Consider the following 16,112-nt stretch of genomic DNA (forward strand, 5'->3'; position numbering starts at 1 on the left):
TAAGCTGATTGACTGATGCTGAGTCTTCAGTTTCTTCCAGGTTTTGCAGGCTTGTACAAAAATATGGAAATCACAAAAACCAGTCCTAATTCAGGACTCCAACACCCCTTCTTTTTGGGTTTTCCACTATTTCATCACGTTACAACATTTGTACAGTTAATCACATTTTTAGCCCTGCCTGAAACCTAATGTTTCACAAATCTCCCAATGTTTGATGGCTCCTAACGGTTTTGTAAAGACGTCTGCCAAATTATTCTGGGACTCACAGTAGGCTATGTGTTTTAAACTTTAACAGTCACTGGCTTCACCACTGGGACCTTAAAGTCCTTTATTGCTGGATCAGTCAAGTAACTTTACCACTCACCAGCACTATACTTAGCCTTTTTGTAATTCGCCACACAACTCTTGCTTCTTGGAACTTCCATGATTTTGGCTTACTTCCAAATATCAACATTCCAACGTTGCTTTTCTATCATTTGCACAGCCAATGTCAATTTGAATCAAAATAGCACAAAAATTTTCATCTGACCTCTGCAGAAAAATTTCTCCAGTGCTCCAAGGTTCGAGATACCTTAAGATTCCCTTAGACAGTCCAGGCTGAATTTGTTTTACTACATAGAATAAGCACAAAGAGTAAAGCATATGATTTCACAGTAGAGAAAAATGACGTTAAAGTCCCTCCCTATCCTGACTAAATTCCTTGGCGACTAGTTTCTAAGAAACTCTGTTTACAAGCGGCTTGCTGTTAAAAACTTCTCCTCAGTGGCAAGTTAAAGACTTCTGTCCCGGAGGCAAAAACTTCTTCTCCAAAAACCTCGTTGACTCGAAGACTAAGAATTAGGCTCACAGCTCATATTACAAGCGTGTATTCCAAGCCTATGGGGAGGCACGCCTTTGTTTTGTCTTTGAGACCTGCGGGGGATTTGCACCTCCTCCTCCTTCTGCTCTTCTTGCTCTCTGTCTTCTGTCTCGGTCTGAGTTGCTACAGGTCTACTAAAAAAATCTAAATCTAGTAAAACTACTGGATTGTCTCTTGAAGAAATATCTCCTTCTCCCTCTTGGCTCTTGTCCAGAAAAAACAAACCATTTTTTAAACTGGCAGTCCCCTTCAGTTCTCCATGCCTGGAAATAAAACATTTCCCCTCCTCAAAGGAGACAGAGAACTTTTTCTCCATTAGGTTTGACACACCTAAAAGAGAATGACTTAAGTTGGGAACAAAAATAGCATTAGCAAAGCTTTCGTTAAGGACAGGAATATGGCAAATGCCTTCTCCCTTCACTTCCTGCTTTGAGCTGTCAGCAAGGAAAATAAATCTGTTAGACGTGACTCTGAAGTCTAGGAAGCTTTCCTTTCTAGTAGAAATAACGGAATTACAAGCCGAGTCTATCAGCCAGATAGCTGAGCTTCCGTTTCCTTCCTCCTTCGAAATCTTGCTCACTCCAGCTGTAACGAGCTGTGCTGACTTCTATGAACAAGAAGCATTTTTCCAGCGATGCTCAGAAACTTTCTCAGGTTGTAATTTCACTCTACAGTTAATTTTCATATGTCCAATTTTGCCACATCTCCAGCAAACAATTGTTTTTTGTGGCTTGTGCTTTTTAGAAACTGAATAAGCAGATTCAGTCTCCTCCTTTTTCACAGTCCCGGTCTTAACCCCTTCAGAACCAGACCATTGTTGAAATGAGTCTGCCTTGCCGTTTGAGCTCACGGCTTCTCTCTTGGAATGTCTTTTCTGTTGTTCTTCTAATAATTTTCCGCACACATAATTCAGGGTTAAATCACGGACGGTCACTCCCTCTAGGGTAGTCACCAACACGTCCCAAGACGTTGGTAAGCTAGACAGAATAATATAAGACCTCATTTCCTCTGAAAGAGTCAAGCCAGCCGATGCTAAACTTTGGAATATTTCTCTTAGCTCCTGCAAATGTTTGCCAATATCTCCAGATTCTTTTAGCATCGTCCTATACATTCTGCGTGTTAAATTTATTCGAGAACCTGCTGTATCTCTTACATATACTTCACGCAATTTTGTCCAGATCACATGAACAACATCCTCTCTATTAACATAGAATAGCTGATCATTCCTCATACAGAGGATTATGTGGGTTTTAGCTTTCTCTGCATTACGATTCCACTCTCTCAAATCAGCTGCACTTAAATCTTCATCGGGTGGGTCTGTAACCACTTCCCACAGCCCTTGGTTTCTTAAACTCATTTCAATCTTAAATGACCAAGTAATATAATTTGTGTCTGTGAGTTGTTCCATTTGTGTATTCATTCCTATTTGAAGTGCCATAACTGCTAATTGGTTGTTTTTTCAACCCTTTTGTTATTTGAATTTCCTTTTTGGGAACTGACCGGCTTAACAACCTCAGAATCCCTTTTCAAATTCAAAAATAGCCTTCTATCAGACACTGTGTGACTTTGCAAGACAAAAAGCTTTACGAAAAAGCCTCTTCCTTTGTCTAAATCCCAACGTTCTTTAAAAAAAGCAACGCTCCAGGGCAATTAGTCAACGCATGGCTCTCTGTCTTATCAGGTCCTACTGTTTTTCTGTTAAGAACTAGAATTATGTCCAGACTGGGTTACTGGGCCCATAACCTCTTGAGGGGTATTATATTTATAAACCCTTTTGTTCACTATACCAGTGAATTAGCAGAGTAGCAGCGGTTCTTAACTATGAAAGTCAGCAAAGACCAAATTAAGTTTAAGACAGAGTCTGTTTTGTTTGGTACAAAAATAAAGTATTTTACTGATAGAAAATAACACAGTTTATGGCAATACAAATTTACACCAACATACTCACACACTTGGTCATACACGTTACAGCAGGGCTCACAGCAGCAGAGAGAGAATATTTTAATCTGGTTACAAAGCTCCAAAACTCTCTTTATATACACTTCCCTGAACAAATGATGTAACCACTAATTGGCAATGGCAAGACAATTAGACTTTTGCATCATACCAATAATTCAATAAAGTCCACCTGCAAACTTGACCTTTAAGCTGATTGACTGATGCTGAGTCTTCAGTTTCTTCCAGGTTTTGCAGGCTTGTACAAAAATATGGAAATCACAAAAACCAGTCCTAATTCAGGACTCCAACAAACACAAACTGACTTTTTTTTTTCTTTCACTTTAACACAACACCAACTTTTCTGTAATTCACATTCCAACACTAAAGGGCGATCCTTTCAGAGGTACATTTACTCAATTACATTTCTATGTTTGCAAATTGATTCCAATGACACAGCTGAAATTAACTTTGGATCAAGTTCAAAAAAATCCACAATCTAAAAAAGACATCCATTCACAGTCACAAACATTTTTAACTCATTGTTACACTGTTACAGTTTCAAAATCTCAATTTCAATGAAAGCTTTCCCAAAGACAACAACCTTAACCAATGGGCTCAGGGACTCTTTTCCAATACGGACTATAAGCTTCCCATTTCTGAGGTCAATTGTGAACACCCACTCCCTCCATTTCCCGTGTCAGGGTCCATGGGATTAAAGGTTTCACTCACCAAATAGCCGTCTCCCGTCTTCACCCTTTCTAATCACGTCTGATTGCAAATTGTTGTTGCCTGTTCCCTTCCATCTGTCGGGTGGAGTCGATTTTGTAACCTTGGCTCGAATGGTCCCGTCAATTCGGTCTCCATGTCTGCACAGTGCATGATTCAACCTACTTGAGGCAAGAGAAATCTCTCTTGGCGATCACTCCTCAATCTAGGCTCCACTGGCAGGTATGAACCCGTCTTGGGGTAGATCCGAGTCACGGCACCATTTGTTAGATCAATGTTCTTTTCACCCAAGGACGAGATCCAAACAGCCCTTTAGCACGACTCCACCATTCCAGCGACAGAGGGTTCAAAGCGCTTTATTGATTAGTAATCAAGGCCTGGTCTCTTCAAAGGGAGCAATCAGACAAAAAACATAGGGAATATGGTACAGTATTAAAGCTTTCAAGGGGCAGGGCCCAGTAGCAGCATTAACCAATCAGAACATAACACTGAGGCATAGCTAATTATGCTAAACAGTCCTGTAAACAATACCTTTGGCCTGACAGTAAGTTATAGAAGTTAACTTCGACACAGACAGCTGGAGCCAGAGCTCTTGTTTATATTAGTAATCAAGGATGCAAGGACGCACACAAGGAGACATTCTCATACAGGGCATTATGACATTTTGCTTGGTGTGCAATGGAGATTTTACAGTTTCCTGTTAAAAATGGAGGTGGTTATGCTAACAATAGGGTGGTATACAAATGCAATTTATTATTATTATTATTATTATTATTATTATTATTATTATTATTATTATTATTTAACAACAGCTTGATCTGTAGATGTTAGCAGGTAATAACATGGCCTTTGCTACACCAATTGATTTCTGCAAATCAAGCTGCTACCAAAGGCACAAGAACAGGCTGGACTAGTCCCCCCTCCAAACCTAATCCTTTGCCTCAACGTTTCTTTTATTTTCTTGTTTGCCTTTGCAGTGTAACAGAAAGATGATTAGTAGGCTAGCTTCTGAAGCTTAATTCACTTACAGTGAAAACTCATTTCATTTATTTGTTACTTCCTTGAGTCAACTCAGAACGTCATCAGCCTCACAACAAGCCTGTGAGGGACATTCAGCTGAGACACAGTAACATGCCCAAGTGTCACCCATGGAGCTCCATACTTGAACAGGGACCAGCTGGTCCCATGTACAAGCCCAGCCTTTAGTCACTATTCCAGCCTTCCCCAGCCTGGGTCCCTCCAGATGTTTTGGACTCTACGAACCCATCAGCCATAGTCAGCATGGACGATGGGAGTTGAGGTCCAATACATCTGGAGTGACTCAGGTTGGGGAAGGCTGCACTCTACCATACTGGCTTTAAGCTCCCAAAAATAGTTTATTGGTGCAATACCTAGCACAATACCTGCTGAAGGCACATTACAGAAGGTTTAGCTTTTAATTCAGTATGATCATTACTGGCTCATTCATTCATTGCCTTATATCCTGACTTTTTTCCTCCAAGGAACCCAATACATAATGCTCTCCATTTCATCATCACAACATGTGGTGTACTGGCTAAAGTGTTGGACTGAGGAGATCTGGGTTCTAGTCCTCACTTAGCCATGAAAACCCACTGGGTGACTTTGGGTCAGTCACAGACTCCCAGCCCAACCTATGTCATAGGGTTGCTGTTGTTGTGAGAATAAAATGGAGAGAAAGAGGAGGGTTATGTATGCAGCCCTGGGTTCCTTGGAAGAAAAAAGGTGGGATAAAAATGCTAATAATAATAATAATAATAATAATAATAATAATAATAATAATAATAATAATAATCCTGTGAGGTGCGTTGGGCTGAGAGTCTGTGACTGGCCCAAAGTCACCCAGTGAGCTTCCATGGCTGAGTGTGGTCTAGAACCCAGATCTCCTGACTCCCAGTCCATCACTCTAGCCACTACACCACAGCAGCTCTTTTTCACTGATATTCACAAAATTTGAGGTTATACTGAATCTGATGTCTACTATATAGTAAACTTTGGAGCTATGGCAGAGATTTCAAGCTAGCTCATCCACCTCCCACTAACCCAACCCATTGCCTGCAGTGGCTTCACCAGGCAGCATCTCATATTGCTTTCTTCTGCTCAGTAATGCTTGACTTTTGTAGAAGTCCTGACAACCACTTCATATCACAGGTAGCAGTGACAAAATTGCCTTGTCAAGCAAAAGCCAGATAGAACTGTGGTTTGGTTTGGTTTTTAAAAAGGATATCAGGTTACCTAACTCCAAACTTTCCAGAAAAAGGTTTGCCATATTTCATACTAACCCTGCTCTGGACTTTTTATCTATTACCTTGAGAGGGTTCCACCCTTATAAGTGGCCTAAACATAATTTAAAAAAAATAAAAATAAAAATCAGCTGCCGGGGGCACAAACATTTAGGAAGTGGAATTTTTCCTGGCAGGGGGGCGAGATGCCCAAAAGGACAGGGCTTCCACATCTTTAATAGTTGTGCAGAAGTGGGAATTTTGGCCGGCATAGCTTGTCATGCAAACAACATCCACTGAAATTTGTTCTCATGCATATCTCCTAAAGGCGCAGGAGATCTGTCCTCGTTCACATCTGGCCACTCTATTTCCTGGCCTGGAGATAATAGTGCTGCTTGCTTAATTTTGACACATAAGGCTGCCATTAGAAGGAATAGCAAGTTATATGCAGAAAAAAACCTTAGCAACATTTCAGAGAATATTGATTTAAAAATAATTTGGTTTTCTTCTACAAAAAAGATGCGTGTGTCATTTGCTTTCTGGCATTTGCAGTACTCTGGCCATGGTTCAGTGCAAAGCTGGGGGCAAAAAAAAAGCATTTGTGTTTCTAGGAACCACAGATTTTCTTATTTGCTTGATTCTAGGTGCTTAAGACATTAAACAAAGTTATCATCACACAGAATGGTAATGGAGAGTTCACACTTGAATTATCTCATCTCCAGCTGTATTCCAAATTACGATTGGCAATTTGATCATTGACAAATGAAAAGTAGTTGAGATCTATCTGGTTGTGGTGGAAGACCCCTTCCTCATGTTTTCCCCACCAAAATGAAAAGGAAACATGCAGTGCTTGCCTTCTTTTGCACAGCCTGATCTGTGACCCACCTGCCTTTCAGCAACGCCAGCTACAGCGCTTTTCATCATCTCCCAGCAGGGACACTCGAAAGAATGCTCTAATTGCTGCCCCCAACTCCTCTGTGCAATAGGGGGTCTCATTTTTAATGACTACATGATAGAGTTCTGCCTCAGAGAACTTCCCTCTAGCCCTGCTGGATTCGTCCACTCGGAGCAGCTTGCACAGCGCTGGACAATCGATAGTTTGACAGAAACACAGGAAAAGGTCTTGCCATCAAATTAGCAGCAAAGAGGCAAGAGTCTTTGCTTTTGACGAAGACGGAGATCTTGGGAGATGAATCACTACCTACAGGTCCTAGCATTGTCCCCTGTAGCTGTACTGTGTTTGGCTGCAGGGTCCCAGTTTATTCCTGCTGCTTAAGTAACAAAGGCGTTTAGTGTGCAGCAAGCATTCGGAATATAATAGATGAAATCCATGACAAAATAAGTAACCAAGTCCAAAGTCTGAGTGGGAAATAGAGACATCAGATTTTCCACCCATTAAAGCACTGTAATGGAAGAATACCTGGTGAATTTGTCTGTTCTGTACAAGTCTTAAAAGGTCTCCAGGGGGTCTGAACCTATTTGATTTTCCCCCCTGGACATTATTTCCCCCATCATGCTAATAACTATAGAGCAGGATCTTACCCGAACAGGCAGCCCTGTTGCAATAAAAGTGCTTGCCAATAGAACAAAATGCAAAGAAGGGGATTTGAAGCAGAAGTTTTTCTCCACTACAGCACTTGTGATGAGACCAATTACAGAAGCTGTTCTGCATAGTTATGTCCTGTCCTTGTTTGCCTGTGTTCATCCTAGAAGTGAAGGCAAAATAGTTTCGTTGTGTACATTGTTCATCTGTGTCCACATGTATGTGTGATTGCCAGCAGATGGTGCAATGTGGTATAGAAGAGATTCCCCCAATGTGGTGATCTCCAGTTGTCCTTTGACCAACATCCCTGACAATTGGGAGTTATAAAGCTTCATCCCACATACCTGTTTCCCTCGAATTATCCCCTACAGTGCTAAGCTGTAGGTGTTGTTGTTGTTGCTGTTGCTAAATCATACCCCGGGCGGCAGCACTCCTAAGATCCTTTGCAAAGGGTTTAAGGGGGGAAATGTAAAAAAATCATTAAAAAAAATCAACGAATGACCCAATCTGATTCAAATTTGGTATGCTTAAAGCTCTCCTTAATATCTATTACTGTGCCAATTTTGATGTCTTTATCTTTAAAGCTTACACAGATGTAAGCATTTGTTAATTTTTCTTTAAACATATCAAATCCTGCTCTTGTTTTCCAGTGGCCACTCAGAAAACAATTTATCTATTTATTTATTTATTTATTTATTTATTACATTTTTATACCATCCAATACCTGAAGCTCTCTGGGCGGTTCACAAAAATTAAAACCATAATAAAACAACCAACAGTTTAAAAACACAAATACAAAATACAGTATAAAAAGCACAACCAGGATAAAACCACAAAGCAAAAATTGATATAAGATTAAAATACAGTGTTAGAACAGTAAAATTTAAATTTAAGTTTAAATTAAGTGTTAAAATACTGAGAGAATAAAAAGGTCTTCAGCTGGCGATGAAAGGAGTACAGTGTAGGCACCAGGCAGACCTCTCTGGGGAGCTCATTCCACAGCCTGGGTGCCACAGCGGAGAAAGCCCTCCTCCTAGTAGCCACCTGCCTCATTTCCTTTGGCAGGGGCTCACAGAGAAGGGCCCCTGTAGATGATCTTAAGATCCAGGCAGGTACATATGATTCTCTCCAAAAGTAGTAGCAAAATAGGGTGGGTCTTTTCCCTTTATAGCACAATTAAAGCAGGATGCATGGGGGTACTTCACAGTCAAAGCAGATTATAAATTAGGGCTGTGCTCCGCTTCCCTTCGGTTCTTAGAAGTGATAGCAGAGCGGCCTGATTCACCTCCGTTACAGGTGAAGGAGAAGCGGATCGGGTGGCTAGCGAAGCATGGCAAAGAGAAGCGACCGAAAGCGAATAATTCGCTTTTACGCAGAGTGCTAAGCCTGCCATTTTGGATATTTTCCACATAGGATTGCATTGCGGAACAAATTAGCGTATAACATTTTTGTTTTTCAAGCTACATCCTTGAAACTGAATGTGCTTAGATAGTCATGGATGGGGGGCATTTGTGCCTATTTTCAGCAGTTTTTGTGCTTAAGTTTGCTTGCTATAATTTTTTTAAAATAGGGTAAAAAAAGCAGGAGGGAGTACCTTTTTTTGAAGTGATGAGAAGCAGATTCAACTCCCAATCGTGATCACCTGATGAAGCATCCTCCAATCCCAAAGTTGGAGGGGGGATAAGCAAAATGGGATACTTAGTAACTTGGGATACTGGGAAACTTTTCTTTCTTAGTCTCTGAATGGACTTTCCCAGTGGTTTTTGAAACAGTAGTCACACCAAACGCACAAACACAGCCTTAAATCATATACTAAGCAAATAAATAACAGATAGGAAACATAGCACTGCTACCCACCCTAACCTTGGTGAACAACTGAATAGATGTGGTGCAAGGGGATGATGTCCATAGGGCATGTGGACGTGCCCCGTGCACACTCCTGCCCTGGAGGGTCATCAGAACCCTCCAAAGGTTAGCCAGTGAAGCTACCATGCCACTCATGAGTTGAAGTGTGTGGTAGCTTCTGAAAGACTGGTACCTAGACAGGACCAGTGAAATTGGCACAGTTCCCCCTCCCCCTGGGCACGTCCACTTTCCTCTTACTGGTAAAAGACAGACATAGCCTTTTTTTTTAATCTTCTTGTTGTTGTGATTCAGCAACACTGCTGCAGTGCTTTAATTCCACCCCTGCTGTGTTTATTTATTATTAAATTTATATACCACCCCATAGCCCAAGCTCTCCTGGCTTTCCCTCTTCAGTGAAGTCAGGCAGGCTTTCATTGTGGTTAAACTTCTTATTGTTGTTGTTGTTGTTGTTGTTGATTATTATTATTATTATTATTATTATTATTATTAGTAGTAGTAGTAGTAGTAGTGCTATTATTAACATTATTATTATTGTTTACTAATGGCTGTGTGATCACAGTGTAGTCAATCAACTCTGAAGCAAGGATCACAAAGCTTTACTCTTATCCTCCTAGTCCCCCAGTTATGGGATGCAAAAGAAAAGGCATCTCTCTGTGCTGTTCCCGCCTCACAGGGACGGTTTGCATTACTGGCTTTGAAACAATCCTTGGCTCACTTCGTTGTGCCCCCAGAAATGTCTGCTGCATGCCTGCCTTCCCACCTCCGCCTGGGTGCTGTTGTTGTGGGGTATCTGCTGGGACTTACTTCCCCATAGATCTCTGCCTGCCTCTCTGCCCTCTTGGTGCCTGGGAGATATACTAGATGACGGGCTTTGTGGTTCAACCCCACAAGCCTCTGGCATGCTTGCTGCCAGGGCTAAAGGGGCATGCTGCCTGTCCTCCTCTGTGCCCGCCTTGCAAGGATGGTTTGTGCGTTTCTTGCTTTGACTCAGGGTATCTTTCCGTGTGATAAAAGGCAGCTGCATTGCACGCTCACCCTGTTTAAGATTTATTTATTTATTTATTTATTTATTACATTTCTATACCGCCCAATAGCCGAAGATCTCTGGGCGGTTCACAAAAATTCTTGGTGTGTGTGTGCATTTTTGGAAGTGTTTCACCGGAGATGAAGATCATCCTTATTTAGAAAAAATCTTGATTCCCCCAGATCATCTGTGCTATTGATTGCTATGGGCAAGCACTTTGCAATGGATGGGTAGGTATGGTTTCCTTATGGGCATAGTACTGTCCTTTTTTGTGGGGGATTTTTCATATATTCTCCCAAAATCAGGGCATGCTTGGAATTCCTTCCAACTGGGCATGAATGTGGATACATGGATAAGCTCTCATGGTGCCAATTTTGAGGTTTCTAACATGAAAACTGACGGAGTTCTAGCATGGGACTTGAATTGGGGTGAGTTAAAAGGGGGGGGGAATCGCCAAAAATGAGGAGTTGATGAGGTTTGCTTGAAGCTTGCCATGAATGTGGATCTAGATGGCATTCTTTCAAGTTTGTACCTGTAAAAATGTCGGAGTAAATCCCATTTCTGAAAATGGGGTGTAGGATTTTCAAAAATTCCCCAAAAATCAGGGGATGCTTGGATTTACTTCTAACTAGGCGTGAATGTAGATACATGGATAAGCTCTCATGTTGATGATTTTTGAGGTTTCTAACATTAACAGAAAAAAAGTTATAGGTGTGTGAATTTCAATGCAAGTCTATGGAGGGGAAAACACGGAGCTCAGATTTGGATCTGGAGCTCCGCAGTGAAGCGGAGCGGACCATAGGCGGATCGCTGCAGAGCGGAGCGGACCCGATTCAGAAGTTGTGGATCTGGATGAGAAGCAGATCGGGGGGGGGGCTCCGTGCACAGCCCTATTATAAACTGGAAAATTTCAGAGTACTTCACAATAAAAGCAGATTATAAACTGGAAAACTTTGGAGTCCTTTGCATGCAATTCACAGTGATTGCACAGTATAACACTGGTGTGATAAAGCTCATAGTCCAAAGCATCTAAAGCACTACATTAGGCAAGGCTGGCATACAGGTTAATCGACAGAAAAATGTAAACCAGTTAGATATTTTATAATATTAAGTATTATATAAGTAATGAATGGATTAATGAATGTATTATACACACACATTATTCTGTTGCTTCTTAACCAGACACTGGCAACAGGTATCATTTTTCATTGCCCAAGATTAACTTTTTGTTTTGTTGATAATGCTTAATTCTTGTGGAACCTCATACTTATTTATTTTATGACAGTAGTGGGGAATCTGTGGTCCTCCAGATGATGTTGGACTACAATTCCCATCAGCCAAAGGCAGCATGGGCTATGGTCAAGAATGATGAGAACTCTGCAGAATGTAGATACGGAGACATTTAATACTAGAAGCCAATGGGGTCATCCCATGAAACTCATCGGCAGGAGATTCAGGATAAAGAAAAGGAAATACTTCTTCAAACAGCACATAGCTAATCTATGGAATTCACTCCCACAAGATGTAGTGATGGCCCCCAATTTGGATGGTTTTAAAAGGATATTGGACAAATTCCTAGAAGCGAAGCCTGTCACAGTGGCTGCTAGTCCTGTTGGCTATATGCTACCTCCAGTATCAAAGGCAGTATGCCTATGTACTCCAGTTGCTGGGGGAAATGGGCAGGAGGGTGCTGTTGCTCTCATCTCCTGCTTCTGGATTTCCTGTGGGCAGCTGGTTTTTCACTGTGTAGACAGAATGCTGGACTAGATGGACTCTTGGTCTGCTCCAGCATGGCTCTTCTCAAGTTCTCTTCCAGCATTACCTGGAAGGCCACAGGTTCAGTAGCCCTGGTTTACATTGATAACAAAAGCTTTAACAAACTTTCTTGGGGTTGCTTTCAACAAATGACAATTGATACCTAAAGGATTATAATTTAAAATCAGCGTAAAAACCAACAGTGGAGAATAAAATGAATAAAACTCACAGCAGCATCACAAATATCAGTAATCGTTAACTCTAAAAATGTCACAAAACCTTTAGACCACTAAAGGAATGTAAGGTTAAAAATTAAAAGTGAAAAGAGCTAGGTAAATAAAGTAAACTTACTTGCTGAATAAATTGGTCTTATTGCAAATTACAGCCAGTGCAGATTATTTCAACTTTTTGTTACTTTAACCTCCTCTATGAACTCACGATTCATCTGCCACTGTATTGTTACATACAATTACATTGTCAAATAAGTTTAGAGTTCTCACAGCCCCTAGAAGCCCCACTTCCTTTAAAGGTCTATCCATGAGCTCAAATCCTATTGATTGCTCTCTCAAGGCAGAACATTAAGTATGTACATAAATTTTTGCAGGGTCAGAGATTTAACTTGTCTGTGTTAATGAAAGCAGAAGAACTGGTCAGGGGTTAAAAAACTCAGAAAAAAGAGACTTCCCTGTTTGATAGGAAATCCCAAGCTTGCCAGACTGTGAGAACTGGGGTTACACCAATTAGAGAATAAGCAAAATAGATAGTTGTATGTGAAATTCAAGTTGCTGGGAAAAGCACATAATAAAACTGACATTCATTTCTGAGCCAATTTCTTAGGATAGAGCAGGTTCTTCACACAACCCCACACCAAGCATTCCGTGCATGAAGGAGAGGATCGCACCCACCATTCATGCTCCTGGTGCCTCCCTAAGTTCAGCATGAGTGAGAAAGGGGCTGCTTATGCATCACCCAAAAAGAGGACAGAAGAGGGAGCTGAATGGCATAAAATGTGCACATGTGGGTTGATACAAAATAATTATTATAATAGAAATACAATGAATATCACCATATTGGGAAGACTGTGGCTTCCCCTATTATGTGCCTGCTCAGACTCTTGTCCAGGAGTTAACTGCTGAAGAGCATCTTCAAGTCCCCTGCTCTCGTTTCTGATGGTTCTTTATCTTTAAACCAGAGAGCTTTTCAAACAGACGACACCTTCAAATAGAGGACTGCCCACTGGCAGCTCTTCAAATAGTGGGCTGATCTCATAGAAACAGGCCACCTGGCCAACTGAAGCCTAAATGCATCAGTTGTATAGGCCAAGGCCAAAAGCTTTTCCTCACAATAGGGTGGCCCCATACAAATTGCCAAAGAAAGAAGAAACACATCACTCAAAAAGAGAACAAAAGGAGAGACTGATTTGCATAAAACATGCGTATGTTGATGTATATGTATTTATGCAAATTTAGAATGATTATTAATTTAATAGAAATACAGTACATCTCTACATAGTGTGGAAGATGGTGACTAGCGTGGCTGCCTGTTCAGTCTGTTTGCCAGGTGGCAACTGTTGATGGGCAACGTTTCTTAGGTTTCTTGGTCTTTAAACTAAAATTGAACAAGACAAATTTGTTAACCACAAACAACCCACAGTTCACAACCCCACAACAAATCATGTATTCTCTTCGAGGGTTGTTCATGGTTTACAAACCATGGATTGCTCCTACAGCTGAGTTCACACAACAAGACCACCCATAGTTCAACGTCAATCAACATTCAACCCATACTTAACCTTGAGTGTGGATTGTCCTGTTCTGTGAAAGCAGACATGCAATTTCATTCAATGCATCAGCCCAGCCCAGCCCAACCCAGCATGTTTAATTACCACTGCTTTTCTGATTTTGGCATTAATATTTCATTCCACTTGGCCAATAGCTTGGATTCATACACACACAGAGAAGGAGGGAGTGCGGCAGGGGGGTGGGGCAGAGAGAGAGCACAGCATATCATTGTCCCCAAACTTGTGTTTACATTGTGCCACATCTAACACATCAAAGAAAATAGCCAGCTTCCTCAGACTAAGGAAGAAACATGAGCACAATTGAGATATTCATCGAAACACTGGTCTGTTTTGGAAGAAACATTCAGAATGTTCCATAAAGAATATTCAGCATTTTTATGAAACCCTTGGCATAAAGTACCAGAAGTCAGAATAAACTGCAGAATAAAGAACCACATAATGGCAAGAAGTCAAATGAGATCTCAAATAAGTCTTATCCATTCTCCAAGAATATTTTCATTGGCCAAAAGTTCTGGGCTCTCCAGCAGTCAGGAAAGTTGTGAGTGGCCCAAGTACCATACGACTTTCTTCCTAATTAGATGAGGCTTTCCAGATGACAATTTATACTTATATAACAACCCATTGCTTGGGTATTCTAGATTTTAAATTGTCTGCACAAGTTGTATTTAAATTGCTTATGGAAAGAGGTAGGATTCTGACTGGCAAACTCTACATAAGTAAAATGTACAATAAAGAATATGCTGAGATCCCTTAACTCTAGAGTGGCTGGGATACATGTACCCCAAAAATATGTACCCAAAAAAATGTACCCCAAAAATAATACAAATGAGAGCGTGAATTTTTGTATTCCCTATTTTATTTATTTAAAATATTTCTCGGCTGCCTTTCAGGGCCGAAACCCTCCCAAGGCGGCTTATAGCAATTATATATATATATATAAATGTAAATGTCCGTTCGAAACAGACGTTATATCTCCGAAAGTTCTTCACCGATTGCTTTGAAATTTTGACACAGCGTTGCATTCAAATACGCGAGCGTTGTTATGTAACTATGTTCTATATGGGGTCAAAGGTTTGTCTTAAAATCAAAGAAATAGGCCTCCTCAAAACCAGTCCTGCTGATCATTGTGACATCGCCAACCAGTAGGCCAATCCACTGCCTCTGCCTCCTCTCCTATTTGCATGTTTTCTCACAATTGGCTGAGTGAATATAGATGTCACACCTATGACAGTTACACGTTCTGAAGAAAGGTAACTGCCAGGAGTTTCCACTAACCCTCTCACCGTAAAAACATCCTTTTTAAAAAACCAAACAATCTGCTTTACTTCATCCAAATAATGCCTCGCAGAAGATCACACTTAGGTCGTCGTACTCGCGGAGCGGAAGCACTACAATGAGAAATTGCAAATCAGACTGAGGAAGATGCAAGGCTCTTAAATTTAATGGAGAAACAAAAGGAATGTGTTGCACTGCTGGAAAAATTAAACTGCCTCAATTTGGAGAACCACCAGAGCCATTACAAACTTTGCTTGCCGGATATACTGCAGAATCAAAGCATTTCCTATCTAACATCAGGAAATACAACTCATGCTTCCAAATGATGTCGTTCGGCGCAGAAATCATCACAGCTCCATTTATGCCAACTTTCAAAGTCAAAGGACAAATTTATCATAAAGCCGGCTCCTTCCTTCCGTTTCAAGATAGTCAACATAAATTCCTACAAATGTATTTCATTGGTGATGGCAATGATGAATTGAATGCATGCTGCGGAATTTATACCGGCATAAAAAGGTCCATCGTTTCAAAACTGCAACAGCTACTTCACGAAAAAAAACAATTTAGTACATTTGTTCAAAACAGCAATTGACATGATGCCATCTGATACACACAAGATTGTTATTCATGCTGACAAAACGCCTGCTGGAGAACATGTGCGAAGATTCAATGCTCCAACTATAGACGAAGTGGCAATTGTTATAGTCGGAGATCAATCTTGACAGGACCTTTCAAAGTTGAAGATGTCCTCATTCCTCGCATTCCTATGATTCCAACAGATATGCCATTTCAATTTAAGAGATTGCAATTCCCAATTCGATTGGCGTTTGCAATCACCATCAACAAAGCTCAGGGCCAATCTTAAGAATTGTGCGGTTTAGATCTAGACACAGATTGCTTCTCACATGGACAATTATATGTTGCGTGTTCTAGAGTCGGCAAACCAGACAATCTCTATATCTACACAGACAATGGAACAACTAAAAATATTGTATATCCACAAGCATTGTGAAATTAAACATATTAGAAACATCCGCTTTGTCTTTTCTTTCTTTTAAAATTAACCAGACTGAGCCACAGCAATG

The sequence above is a fragment of the Elgaria multicarinata genome, chromosome 8 (genome assembly GCF_023053635.1).
Source record: "Elgaria multicarinata webbii isolate HBS135686 ecotype San Diego chromosome 8, rElgMul1.1.pri, whole genome shotgun sequence".
Lineage (NCBI taxonomy): Eukaryota > Metazoa > Chordata > Lepidosauria > Squamata > Anguidae > Elgaria > Elgaria multicarinata.